This window comes from Rhinoderma darwinii, chromosome 2 (assembly GCF_050947455.1).
Source record: "Rhinoderma darwinii isolate aRhiDar2 chromosome 2, aRhiDar2.hap1, whole genome shotgun sequence".
Taxonomy (NCBI): domain Eukaryota; kingdom Metazoa; phylum Chordata; class Amphibia; order Anura; family Rhinodermatidae; genus Rhinoderma; species Rhinoderma darwinii.
In genome coordinates this window covers 61,679,228-61,693,319 of record NC_134688.1, presented here as the reverse complement: position 1 = coordinate 61,693,319, position 14,092 = coordinate 61,679,228, and the positions used below count along the sequence as shown (strand labels likewise).

At 51.1% G+C, this 14,092-nt stretch overlaps 1 pseudogene; it reads right to left on the bottom strand.

Annotated features, from left to right (window-relative positions):
• Nucleotides 1-10,967: 10,967 nt before the first annotated feature.
• On the bottom strand, nt 10,968-11,033 carry LOC142747574 (U2 spliceosomal RNA; annotated as a pseudogene).
• Nucleotides 11,034-14,092: the final 3,059 nt, after the last annotated feature.

Sequence of the window (14,092 nt, the reverse complement as noted above, 5' to 3'; positions counted from 1 at the left end):
ACAGCCCTCATTAACCATTTTATTGATAATAAAAAAAAAAGCTGTCATCGAAGTAGTCCTGGAATCTGACGTAGTCCAACGACCGAACCTGTAAGAAAACACACAAAAAATGATTAGTAACACGTGTGTTAGGCTTAGATACAGGGCCCATGCGTGATACTGTCTGTGGGACCCTGTATCTAAGCCTACCACAACGTAGGCTTAGATACAGGGTCCAGCAGATAGTAATCTTATACAGTATAAGATTACTGTGTGCTGGGGCCCTGTATCTAAACCTACAGTGTGGTAGGCTTATATACAGGGCCCATCAGACAGGATCACACATGGGCCATGTATCTAAGCCTACCATGTGATTGGCTTAGATACAGGGCCCAGCAGACAGGATCACGCATGGGCCATGTATCTAAGCCTACCATGTGATTGGCTTAGATACAGGGCCCAGCAGACAGGATAACGCATGGGCCATGTATCTAAGCCTACCATCTGATTGGCTTAGATACAGGGCCCAGCAGACAGGATCACACAATCTGTGATCCTGTCTCACGGGCCCCCTAAGCCTGCTACATCGTAGGCTTAGGGGTTGTACAGTCCCTAAACATTGATGGCCTATCCTCAGGATAGGCCATCAATAGCTGATGTGTCTCCCGGGACCCGCCAATCAGCTGTTTTGAAGGGGCCGCAGCACTCGTACGAGAGCTGCTTCCCCTTCATTTCACTACTCGCTCACACTGTGAATCGCCGACACGGATTCACAGTGTGACCGGAATGAAGTGACAGGAATGAAGGGGAGCAGCTCTCGTACGAGTGCTGCGGCCCCTTCAAAACAGCTGATTGGCGGGTCCCGGGAGTCGCACCCCGCCAGTCAGGGCTAACCTTACCTTCCTCTTCGGCCGCGGCGGGAGTTCTGTCGTCTCGATGCGGTGCGCGGCGCATTGCGCTGTGACGTCATGCGCTGCGCACAGAGCTTGACGTCAGGACCTCCGCTGCGATCCGGAACCAGGAAGGTACGTAAAGTATGTTACTATAGTAACAGGGGCCCGCGGCCCGAGTTACTATAGTAACTTTTTATTGATGTGGTGCGGGGGGCCGTGGGCCCCCCTGGCTCCGGGGCCCGGTCGCAATTGCGACCGCTGCGACCCCTATAGCTACGCCAGTGGCTCTGACTATGGCAAGGAAGGAACAAGTTCTTGTGCGAGCTAGGGAGTTGCACCAGGAGACCATGGATGTCCTGGGATGTTTGGCCTCCAAGGATGATAAGTTCTGGGACTGGGACTGGAATTGGTGTCTGGCAACAGCGGAGCGAGTGGTGCCGCAAACATGGTGTGAATGGCCAGCAAAGTGTTATAAGGATTGTGCTGCTGCTCCAGGCTCGGATCGCTACAGATCTCCAGAGAAAGCTTCAGAGTGTCCTGAGGTGAGTGATGTGAAATCTGTGGGCAGCTTAAACCATAAGACATGGGAGCACCAGGAAGAGGGAAAAGATTCTGAACTTAAAGGAACAGTGTCACGAAAAAATTTTTTTTAACATCAGTTTGATTTTAGTCTTTTATTAAAAACTTTTATATTTATTTGTGTGTTTGTGTTTTACTTTTTTTTATTTTTACACTTTTTCTTCCCTATGGGGGCTGCCATTTTTTACTCCATTTCTGTATGTGTCGATTAACGACACATACAGACATGGAATACGGCAGCTACAGTCCCATAGTGAATGCGAACGGGGCCCGTTCCATCCACTATGGTGTACGCCGTCTGTGTGGGAACGGCGCATGCGCCGCTCCCACATAGTCCAAGTTGAACTGAGCGCCGTCCGGCGCCATTTTCCTGTAGACCGGAAGTCGCGGCCGGACAGTAAGATTACTACTTCCGGTCGCGGCTTCCGGACTTGTGCACTTGGAGCAGCGGCAGCGGACGGACCGGAGGGAGCGGCGGCGGCAGGAGCAGGTAAGTGATTTCTATGTATGTTCGTGTTTCAGTGTGTTTTTACTAGTGTATGTAAACCTACTACACTGTGTGTTAGCTCAAAAAATGGCGACACACAGTGTAGGAGGTTTGACCGTTCAATCCCCTCGTTTCTCCCGGCACTAGCCAGGATAAAGGAGGGGGGGATTCTGTGAGCTCACTAGAGCGAGGGATTTTTTTCCAATTTTGCAGCATAAAGCAATGTGGTTGCTTTACCACATGCAATGCTGCAATTTTGGGAATTGCTCCATCTAGTGACCAGTGCTGGGAAATATTATAAATTAGAATCTAATTTATAATATTTCCTGACTCGTGAAAAAAAAAAAAAAAATTAGAACAATGTTTAATCACCTACACACTAATTGTTTAACTAAAAAAAAAAATACATTTTTTGCTAACAACACATTCCCTTTAATTCAGGACTGGAAGGAATGCATACAGAGGATGTCACTATATCTACAGAGACAAATCCTGTGGATGATGAGGATACAGGAGCAAAAACTAGCGCTGGTGTGGAGGATGAAGACGCAGGAGATGTAACTAGCACTGGACCTCCTGAAACCTTTAGCATTGAGATCCCCAGTACCAGTTCTGAAAGCCCAACTAAGGTTAAGACACACAAAACAGACCCGCTAGTGAGCAATGGTGTTTGTGCTTCTCCTGGCGATGTGTTTCCTGCATTCCCTTCATCCCAGGATTTCCCAGAGGTTGAGGAATCCAGCTGTATTGTTACCTTGAGCTCTGATTTGTCTTTGTCCAATGATGTTGTGGATGTTGCAGTCAGTATGGACTCTCCAGGCACACAGTCTTCCGACATGGATGAAGAGAACACTGGAGAGTCAGCAAGTTCTAAGGTGGAAGAAGGAGCATTGGAGGAGCAGGTCTGCGGAGGACAACAAGACACTGGTCCCAACAGCAGTGATGACCTTCATGATGGTGAGACTTCAGGCCCTTTATAAATATGGCCCTTGTTTTCTCAAACCAATTGGACTTCTATCTCCCCATCTTCTGCCACCAACTTCTCTGGACTCACTACAATTCTGAACAGTGACTGTATTTTCTCGTATGATATTTGCCTGGGTGATGGGTCAGAGAGTAGGCCAGCATTACCCAATATATTGTGGTGGGATGGACCATGCGGAGTCTGCAGAAACCTGTAAAATGGATAAAAGGTCCCAAGAAACCCCCTGACCCCAGAGACTAAATCTCACGGGCTGGACTATCCTGGAAGCCACCGGATCAGGTCTTCCAAAATGAACAGATGACGTGGAACTTTTTGTGGAAATTTCTTGAACCTTGTGATTGTGTTTCCAGACATTGCTCTTTGCCCCGGATGTTCATGTGCATTGGACTTTCTTTACAGCCTGTGGACTGTTCTTATTGAACTGTAATAAGAGGCTTATGAGTGAGGTGGCCAGCGGCCTGTGGAGGCCACATGGCCAGCTCACTTATTATATGAGGGGAGAGGTTGTGATGGTGCATTATGTGTGGTTTATTGTGAGCCCTCAGCAGAGAGGAATGACTCTGTAATGAAGTACCACAGGTCGTGTCTCCAGCCTATGGACAATCAGACGAGTCAGAGGTACAGTCCACAAGACATAAAGTGTTCTCACTGTCCAGTCTCCACAGGGCCTCATCAGGAGGCACCACAGTTATATTCAGCTCAGGTGCAGACCAGCAAACAAAGGTGATCCAATTATCTCCCACATTGTGTTCTCATCCCGGCTGTGGCAATACACATGATAGCACAAAGGACCACAACTCACATACAGACAGTAGAGTCACAAACTAAAGTCATTATAATGATGGTGACTAGAAACTGCCAAGAGGTTCCTCCCCCCCGTGAGGGGATATAAGGGCTTGTCCTGGGGAGGATGGAGATCTTCTGAATTTAGACCTTCAGGAGAGCTGAAGTTGAGGCTGGCGCTCTGAAGATGTTCCTGTGACTACCTGATTTTGTGAACTGTGTGTTGTTCCTGCATTGAACGTGAGTTGTTCTGTCAGCATTGGATACAATAAACCCTGTTGGAGTTGCCCTGTCGTCACTGGCTCCGTTGATCGTGTATTAACTTAATGAACCCCATGACATACATTAAATCACATAACAGATTAAAATGATCACTTCACTAGAATTGGGCTCTGGTTTGATTGAAAAATGCTTTATTGACAATCAATCGTCATCATACAAACATTACTGCGACGCAGCGCAAGCCATGAAGCAGCAAATAATAAATAATAACAGTCGTCAAACATAACATGACAGTATAATACACAGTACAGGCTAGCCTATGCTATACATTACACCACACGCTACACTAACATTCTTGCATTCACTAAAGCCAAACAACAAAGCATTACAGACAAGTGAAGGGATAGGGGGGTGGGTAGGAGGGGATAGGGAAGGGGGAAATCACAGGCCCGAAGCTTTATTGAAAGACAACACACAAGAAGGGAGAGTGGGGGGAAGGGGAGTATCAGTCCTCTTCCTCATCGACGTCCGGGCTGTCCCAGGTGGAATAGTCTCTGAGCAGGCTGTGGATCAGCCTGCGGCAGTCCTGGATGGACACACTCTCTCTCCGCAAAATCAGACGATTCCTGGCGAACCATATAGCGTCCTTAAAGCAGTTCATAAGGCGCCAGGCTTCCTGGATTGCTCCATCCGGCGGTATTCCCAGGAAATAGTCCATAAAGTACCGAGCGGTACGACAGTCTGTTCCTGGGGACTGAGTCCTTGAGTTCATGTTCCAAGGCTTTCAACAGACCCTGTGCAAAGGGGCACTGCCAGAAAGTGTGCAAAGATGTTTCCTCCGTGAAGGGGCACCTGGGGCAGTACCGGGTCTTGCACAGGTTGCGGGCATGCATGAATGACCTAAGAGGCAGTCCTCCCTGGATGGCCATCCATGAAATGTCTTTGTGCCCGTTGGTCAACCTGCCAGATGACACGTTAGTCCAAACAGTCTCCAACGTGTCAGCATGAAGCCCTAGAACAGACTCCAGTGAGTCTTTTGCTCTGATGTGCTTGTGGATCGTCTTAGGTTTCCACAAGTCGGGCTTAAGACCCTCCAGCTGATGCTCCCTCACAAACCGGACAACATCTCCGTAGAACCAGGGAGCGTGCCAGTTGTAAGGGAAGGAGCTGTCCCACTTGTCCCAGCCAAAACCTCGCCAGATGGGAAGGAGGAAGTAGCGGGACATGGCCTTGCCCGCAGAGCCGTTTGCTGTCCTCAGAGTCCTACGAACACAGTCACATACAAAAGCGATCCGCAGCAGTGGGAATGTCGGGTATACCCTTCCCACCTTTGCGGGGCTCCTTGTACATAACAGTCCGCTTTACTCTGTCCATTTTCGAGCCCCAGATGAAGCAAAACACAGTCCTGGTAATGGCCCTCGAGACCATGGCAAGAGGGGGCCATGCCTGTGCAGTGTATTGTAGCACAGGCAAGACTTCGTTACGCAGGACCATTGCTTTGCCCTCAATAGTGAGTTGTCTGAAACTCCACAGTCCGATCCTTTGGTTGACTTTGGCCAAGCGTTCTTCCCACGACTTTAGGGCTGCACCTTCCTTACCGAACCAGACTCCCATAATTTTGATGAAGTCCGGCTTTATAGTAAACGGGAAGGAGGCAGGAGAAGGCAGGTACCATTTTCCGAAGAGCATGGCTTCCGAATTCCCGCAGTTGACTTTTGCCCCTGAAGCGCGTCCGAACTCCTCGCAGGTCTGGACGAGTGCAGTCACCGAACTCTGGTCAGCGCAGAAGACGGTCACGTCGTCCATGTACAGCGAGCATTTGACCTCGAAGTGTCCTGGACCTGGTGCGGTGATCCCTCTGATCTCTCCATTCTGCCGGATAGCCTCTGCGAAGAGCTCTATAACACAAACAAAAAGGAGAGGTGAAAGAGGACAGCCTTGTCTAACCCCCGACGATACAGGAAAGGGGTCAGTCTTCCAGCCGTTCACCAGCACCGAGCTGTAAATGTCGCAATACATCAGGTTAACATACAAACAGAACAACATGCCAAGCCGCAGCCTACGCAGAGCCTTACCCATGAATTCGTGAGAGACCCGGTCAAAAGCCTTCTCCTGATCCAGACTGACCAGGGCCGTGTGTGTACGGCGGCTTTGCATGTAATGCACCGTGTCCCTCACCAGGGCAAGACTGTCGGCCACCCTACGGCCAGGAATGCCGCAGGTTTGGTCCGATCCGATGATCCGTCCGATGACAACCTTCAGTCTGTTGGCCAATACTTTGGTGAGGATCTTGTAGTCCACGTTCAGGAGAGAGATGGGACGCCAGTTTTTCAGGTCACATCTCTCCCCCTTCCGCTTATACAAGATCGTGATCATGCCTTCTCTCAAGGACGGTGGCATTCTACCCTCCACCACCATCTCCTCATAGAGCTCCAGCAGGTCCAGACAGATCAAGTCCCCCAGCGCTACATAGAGCTCTGCTGGGAGACCATCACTGCCCGGGGTCCTGCCGGGTCTGAAGGATTTAGCGGCAGAGAGCAGTTCCTCCACCGTCAGGGGTACATCCATAGCCTCCGTACCTGCAGGATCAAGATGATTAGTGATACCTGACAGGAATTTATCGGCGGCTTCGGGGTCAGTGGTTTTCCGGGAGTAGAGGCTTCGGTAGTAGTCTGTGACGACTCCCATCACCTCCTTCTTCCCAGAATGCATGTTTCCGGTCTCATCTCGGAGTTCCTTCAGGGGCGTGTGGCCGGCATGGAGTTTCCTGAAAAAGAACGAGTTACATTTCTCACCCTTCTCCAGGTTCTCCACCTTGGAACGAAAGACAATTCGCTTGGATTCCTCCTCAAAGTGCCTTTTCAGGCCTTTTTTGGCTTCCTCCAGCTCCTTCCTGACGTCCCAGCCGCATTGAAGGAGGTCTTGCAGGGATCGCAGCTGACGCTGCATCTCTCTGAAGTCTCTCTTCCTCTCACACGCCTGTTGGCGACTTTTTGCCTGAAAGAAACAACGAAATTCAACTTTAACATATTCCCACCAGTCACAGGTTTTGTCAAAGAAAACTTTATCATTCCTCCAAACAATATAGGCATCTCTAAGTTCCGCCAGTACCTCCTCTCTTTCCAGCAGGGCACAATTCAGCTTCCAGGAGCCAGGGCTGGGAGGAAAACCGTGGCCGATGGCACCCTGGAAGAGAATGGCCCTGTGGTCAGAGAAGAAGCAGGGGACCATGGAGTGCCCATGCTGCTTGACTGCCCGGGAGGTGAACACAAAGTCAATCCGAGAACGAAGTGAGCCATCGGGTCGGCTCCATGAATAGTTCACAGAGCCGATCCCCATGGAGCCCACAATGTCCTGCAAGGATGCTTCGGTTACCATCTCGATAAGCAGTTTGGAACTGACATCCAGCTTGATTGAAGTGCCGGAACTTCGTCCATCCTCTTCGATGGGGCAGTTGAAGTCCCCGGCCATCACCACTGCCCTAGTGGTGGCGAGCTGTGTCCGCAGGGTCTGGAATAGTTCCAGGCGCTCAGCCTTCATAGGGGGAGCGTACACGTTGATGAGCCTAATCGGCTCTCCTGCCCAGGAACCGTCTACGACCAACAAGCGGCCGCAGACGAGCTCCTGGACAGAGTCAACAGTAAATACGCCTGCCCTAATCAGGATGGCAACCCCTGCAGACTTACAGTCGCCCCCACCAGACCAGTAGGACGGGCCATGGATCCACTGCCTGGCCAGGTGATGATATGACCTGGAAGAGGGGAGAGTACATTCCTGCAGCATAAATATATCACTCGACTGCTTGGAAAGAAAAGTTAGCACCATCTGACATCTAGTCCTATCTCTAACACTCCTCACATTGAGGCTAAAGATGTTAAGTTTAGCAGCCATGGGGGAGAATAAAGAAGGTTAGTGCAAACGATACACCTTAGTTACCAGTCCGGTCAGGCGAATCCTCCTCGCCTGGCGGGTCCGAAAGATCCAGCAGGCTCTCTGCCATAAATTGTTCCAGGATTGAAGCCACCTGGATGTCTGTTGTGAAGTCGATGACCTCAGGTTCAGACACGAGTTCCTCCACCATCTGCTCCATTTCCTCCTGCTGCGCAAGGGAACCTTCGCAGATTTCCACAACTTTTCGCTTTGAGGAATCAGCAGCTGGGCTGTCCCTCACCTTTCTCTTCCTCTGGATGGCACCTGAGGAGACAAGAGGGGGAAAATCCTCCAGGGAGAGGACTCCAGCAGCTGGAGGGGAAGATGTTAGTGCTGCTGGATCTGGGGAGAAGGGAGGCTGGGTTGGGAGAGGTGCAGGTGACAGGACCACTGAGATGGGTGGGTAGGAGAAGGTGAGAGCCTCAGTGGGGGTGACAGGGGTTGGGGACGGGGGGGTGGGGAGGGCCGGGCGAGGGAGAGTGGGAAGGGTAGGGCGAGGGAGGGCCGGGAGAGGGGGGGAGGGACTGTCGTCTTCTTACCATCCTTCTTTTTCCCGGTCTTCTGTGCCGCTGGAGCTCTGGCTGGGGCGGGGTTCCCTCTGGCTGGAGCTTTCACTGCTACAGTTGCCCAGGATCGATCCCTCTTCGGGCAGTCCTTGTAAGAGTGGGCTGCTTGTCCGCAGAGGTTGCACATTGTCCGTTTCGGGCAGTCTTTGGTCTCGTGTCCTGTTACCCGGCAGTTCTTGCAGGCGTGCTCCTTGCAGTCCTTCATCGAATGACCTTTCTTGCTGCATCTCCTGCAGATCTGCGGCATGTCCGGGTAGTAGATGAGGCCGTAGGAGTTGCCCAGCGAGAATGACTGGGGCAGGTGCTGGAGGCCGTCTTCCGCGCTTGAATCCTTGTTGAGTCAGACGATTACCGACCACTTGCCAGTCCAGAAGCCGAGTCCGTTCAGGATGTGGGTGGGTTCCCTCACCACTGTGCAGAACCGCTTCAGGAGCGTGGTGATGTCTTTGCCGGGGGTGTGTGGGTTCCGCATTGAGACCGTCACCCGCCTTTCCTCTCTTTGGACAGGGGAGTTGCCCAAGAAGCGGGAGAAAGGGGATTCAGGCCTCGCCGCTTTCACCATCTCCCAGTACCTTCTGCAGATGTTGATCGATGCGAAGGTCACGAAGAACATCCCGGTCATGAAGGCCTGGATGCTGATGGTCTCCGGCTTAGCGAAGCCCTGGTCCAGGAGCATCTTCTACCGTCATGTCCGGCACTCTCCCGTCCACCTCCTTCAGCTTCAGGGCCACCGTCTGCTTCATCCAGGGCTCCAGGGTTGGAGCAGCCTGGTTCGGCTTCCTGATGGCCTGTTGGCTTGAGGAGGCTTCAGGAGGAGATGTCCTGGCCTGGGTCTGCTCACCTGGTCCATCAGCCTTCTCCTTCCGGGTGGCAGGGTTGCTGGTTGAGGCCATGGCTTCTTCCAGCTGTTCCTGTCGCTTGGGGAAGATCTTCGATAGCTCTTTCCTGAAGGGGGCGGAGCTATGCAAATCTTCTCCTTGCTGGCCGAGGTTCTTCCACGAAATTTCCCAGTACCTTCTGCAGATGTTGATCGATGCGAAGGTCACGAAGAACATCCCGGTCATGAAGGCCTGGATGCTGATGGTCTCCGGCTTAGAGAAGCCCTGGTCCAGGAGCATCTTCTGGCAGAACACTTCTTCCGTCATGACCGGCACTCTCCCGTCCACCTCCTTCAGCTTCAGGGCCACCGTCTGCTTCATCCAGGGCTCCATGGTTGGAGCAGCCTGGTTCGGCTTCCTGGTGGCCTGTTGGCTTGAGGAGGAGATGTCCTGGCCTGGGTCTGCTCACCTGGTACATTAGCCTTCTCCTTCCGGGTGGCACGGTTGCTGGTTGAGGCCATGGCTTTTTCCAGCTGTTCCTGTCGCTTGGGGAGGATCTTCGATAGCTCTTTCCCGAAGGGGGCGGAGCTATGCAAATCTTCTCCTTGCTGGCCGAGGTTCTTCCACGAAATTTCTTCCGCAGCAGTTCCTCGTCGAGCTTCTTCTGCGGCCGAGCTTCTTCGAAGATCCCCTTGAGCAGCGGCTCTTCTCCGAAGGTCTCTGTCGCAGTTCTCCTTCTTCTTCCCGGCAGCGATCTCCCGAAGCTTCTTCCCCGATGGCGGCTTCTCCCTTCTGGATCGTCGTCGGCTTCGTCTGGAACGCTCTTGGATCGTTAAGCTAGTGTTAATTGCCCCCAGTGGTTCTCCGAGCTATCTATCCTTACAAGGACTGATAAGAACAGATTTATTATTATTTTTTTTGAAAGCCCGAGTCGTGCTTTTGTATCACCCAAGTGCATAAAAAGTGCAGAGGTGCCACACAAAAAGTGCACAAGGATGCAGTCTATCGCAGCCCTTCTCTTAAAAAGAGAGAGGCCCCGCATAACCATTCTTCGACCCTCCAAGCCTTAGGCCTAGAGGATCAAGGATCGATGATCCCCCCTCGCCGAAGCTTAGGGAGACCCAACAACACTCCAAGGCTTCTACCTGGGCTGCCACCCCAGTGTCCACCTTGGAGCCTGCATCAAAGGTGCACCTCCCCTCCGAAGAAGGGAGACCGGGTTGCAGGGGAAAACGGAACCAGATGGCCACACATTTTCCCCCTAGACCTCAGGAGGGTCCCAAAAGGGCACCGCATCCCAAAATCCTTGTGACAAAACGTGACAAACACACAGTGAAAAACAAAATTAAATAAGTGGATGTGCGCTGTGATACAGCCTGGACATCCGCCAGGTATAAAAAATTCCTCATCTCCCAGCCAGAAGGCCGGGAGAATAAAGGTGTGTGCTCATATAGCGTGAAAGAGAGTGCGTGCAAATGTGCCTTCACTCAGTGGGATCCCACCCCCAGTGAGTTAGGGCACCCCAGGGTCACCAGCCCTGGGGCACATAGCAACTCGGGCTTCCAAACTACCCGACCTAATGACCTCGATCCGGCGGTCGCCTGGTCACCTACAAATGGTACCTTTAAACCAAATGCGTACACCAGAGCGATGACCGTTGTGGTTCCCTGCCCTCACCTCAGCGTTCTGTCATCCCCCTACAATGGCCCATCAACCACCGGCAGGGATGATTACGAACCTCAGCTTGAGCAGGTACTACACTTGATCTTAGCCAAAAGGCCGAGAAGCGATAACCCGAATGTGCCGCGTGTTGCCCGAGCCTGCCCAATTCAGCCTACTCCTTTTGGGCTCTGGTTGAAGCTTTCATAAAAAAAAAAAAAAAACTGAGTAAAGTTGAAGATCCACACCCAAGTTGAGTGGTTGCACATCAAGCACATTTTCATCAGTGAGAGGAAAATAGGTTTGATGAGGTCTTTTCCTCGCGAGACCAGGTTGGATTACTTAAAGAGGCTCTGTCGTCAGATTATCAAATCCCTATCTCCTATTGCATGTGCATGTGTGGTGACAGAGCCTCTTTAAAGGCAAGACTTGGCATCATATGCAAAGAAGATGGCTCCACCCAGGCAGATTTACTGTAGTTAACACCCCATTGGCTAACTACAGTAATTTACCATATTGGGTGAAAAAAGAACGGGGACATTTATTCACAGAAAAGGGGAGCGCAGAGCAAAAAAAAAAAAGGTGATGGGAAGAGGGAGTGAGCGGGCTAAAGGTAATATATGTAAATTAAATATTAGGACCTGGTGACCGGTTCTCTTTAATAAGTGTGTGGAGGAATGACAGCTATTACAGTCCTTCACCGCAAGTATAGTATTGACTTATTAAAAGTCTCGGCCTTCTGGCTGAGATCAAGTGTAGTGCTGGTTACTTGTAGTCAGTGCTGCATGGTCTTGGTTGGGAGGTGCTCAGGTACCCTCTCTCTCGGCCTCGGGGGATCGTCCAGGTTCACCTGGATTTCACCCCCGTGCTGCTATTTGGGAGAGAGGCTTAGTCCTGAGCAACGGGTTGCGATCCATATACCCCCGTGTAGGTTTCGACCGACGTTGCGCTGAGTAGTGTGACCGATTCCTAAAACCTTACTCACCATGGACGAGGATCCATGTGAGATACCGGCTTATGCCCGGATTAAAAACACGATTCGTGTAGTATTATCGGAGGAGAAGGCGACGACCTGCGGCTTAAAATTCGTGGTGGAGACCGTACTTGTTGGTATCTTCAACATCCAGAAGTGAGAAATTTTGGCGGTGCAGGATTTCCCAAGAAGGAGGACATATGATGTTACTTTCATACAGAATGGAGTATTCCGAGATCTGCTGGCGGCTTATACGGTAAAAAATGACACAAGACTGGACGGTGTTGATTTTTATGAGCACGTTATGGACATCACTAAAATGATAGTTATAAAGATGTACTGCCCTTTTGCCGACTTAAAAGAAGTGATGTCCTTTTTATTCCCTTATTTTAAAACTGTGAAATGTATTGGCAAAGTCATGAATGAGGTTGGTGTATGGACCTCAAAGTGGAGATTCAATGTAACATGTTATAAAGATGCCAATTTTACAGGAGGGATAATGTTGCCGCCAGCACGTTTTAAAATAGGTGATATGGCCGGAGACTTTTATTTTTCAGGGATGCCTCCATTCTGTAGGAAGTGCCAAAAGTACGGTCACACCAAGGAGTCTTGTGACAGCAACTGTAGGAACTGCGGCAGCTCTGAGCACGAGACCAAAACTTGCCCTCTGGGGAAAAGGTGCCGTTTTTGCAGCCGAGTTGGTCACCTCTATGCTACTTGTCCCCACAGATCTAAAGAGTTGGAACAACCCGAGGACCGGCCAAGGCGTCCCGAGCGGCCCGCAGGCCAGATCACCCCCGTACAAGGAGAGGAACCCCAAGGAGGTGAGCAAGACGAAATGGATACCTCCAGCAGACCCCCGCAAACAGGTGACCCTAAAGAGCAGAGGCGGCAAAAACGCAGAGCCAGTGATCAGCGGACAAAAGAGTCCCCCCCAGGAGACTAGGGCGCAGGGTAGTTCGGATGAAGCTGATCCTACTGACCTGCAAGAGATGCTGGGTCAGCCTGTACCTGAGGCAGAGGTCCCGGGCGGAGCGGCAGCGCTCACCAAGAGACGTAGGGCGTACTCGGAGGTGGCAGCGGGGGTGCCGATGTGAGTACCTGCCAGGTTGCAGGCAGGGAAACCAGTTGACCTGCCCCCGGAAGCGACAGCTAAAGGTCCCCCCTCTTCCAGACAGTTGGGGGATATAGGGACAGCTGCATCCGAGGTAAGCGTGGTCCCTGAGACGTCCAGAAGCACGATTCCTGCCCCTATAGAAGGGGAGGACGCTGCCAAAGATTGCCGAATCTTACCCGTTGAGTCCGTCTGGGACCCATTTTCAAGAAGCGCCTTATGTATGGGGGGTCAGCTGAGTGATGGGTCTTCCTCTCAAACCTCATCGATGCGTACATTTGACTCGAGTAAAGATAATGATGAGAGCTCGAGTGGGGTGTCTGGCGACGCGGAGGACTGCTGAGGCCTCCTCGGGTAAGCTAAAAATAGACTTTCTCTCTCCCTTTTCCCCATGGCTGAGTTATGTGGTCTTTCCCTTAATGTAAGAAGCGTGCACTCACAGACAAGAAGAGCTGCCCTTTTTAACTACCTTTCCGTTTTTACCGCCTCAGTGTTTTTCCTACAGGAATGCTGCATACCTCACCGCATGAATTATAAAAAATATGAGGAAGACTGGAGACACGGACCTTCAGTGTGGTCCGGGTCCAATGAATCAAAAGCCGCAGGTGTCGCCATTTTATTCAAAGGGAACGTTTTAATTGATAGTTTTTATGAAATTTTACCAGGCAGAATTTTAATGGTCAAAGCTTTTATAAACGGTGTTAGATGGCAGTTTTTAAACTTTTATGGTTCTACAGACAAAAAAGAAAGAGCAAAAATGCTGGAAATTTTACCCCTTTTTATCAATGATTCAGAACCACTTGTTTTAGCGGGTGATTTTAATTGTATTTTAACCCCTTCCCGACATTTGCCGTACATGTACGTCATGGAAAGTACTGACTTCCCGCATCTTGCCGTACATGTACGCCAAATGTTTGGGACCGGCTCAGAAGCTGAGCCGGTCCCATCATCACCGGATCTCAGCTGTATCTTACAGCTGACATCCGGCTGTAACGGCGGGGACCGAAATTAGCTTCGATCCCCGCCATTAACCCCTTAAGTGCAGCGCTCAAACGCGATCGCTGCACTTAAGGTGTTTGCAGCTCATCGGAACCCCAGTAATGA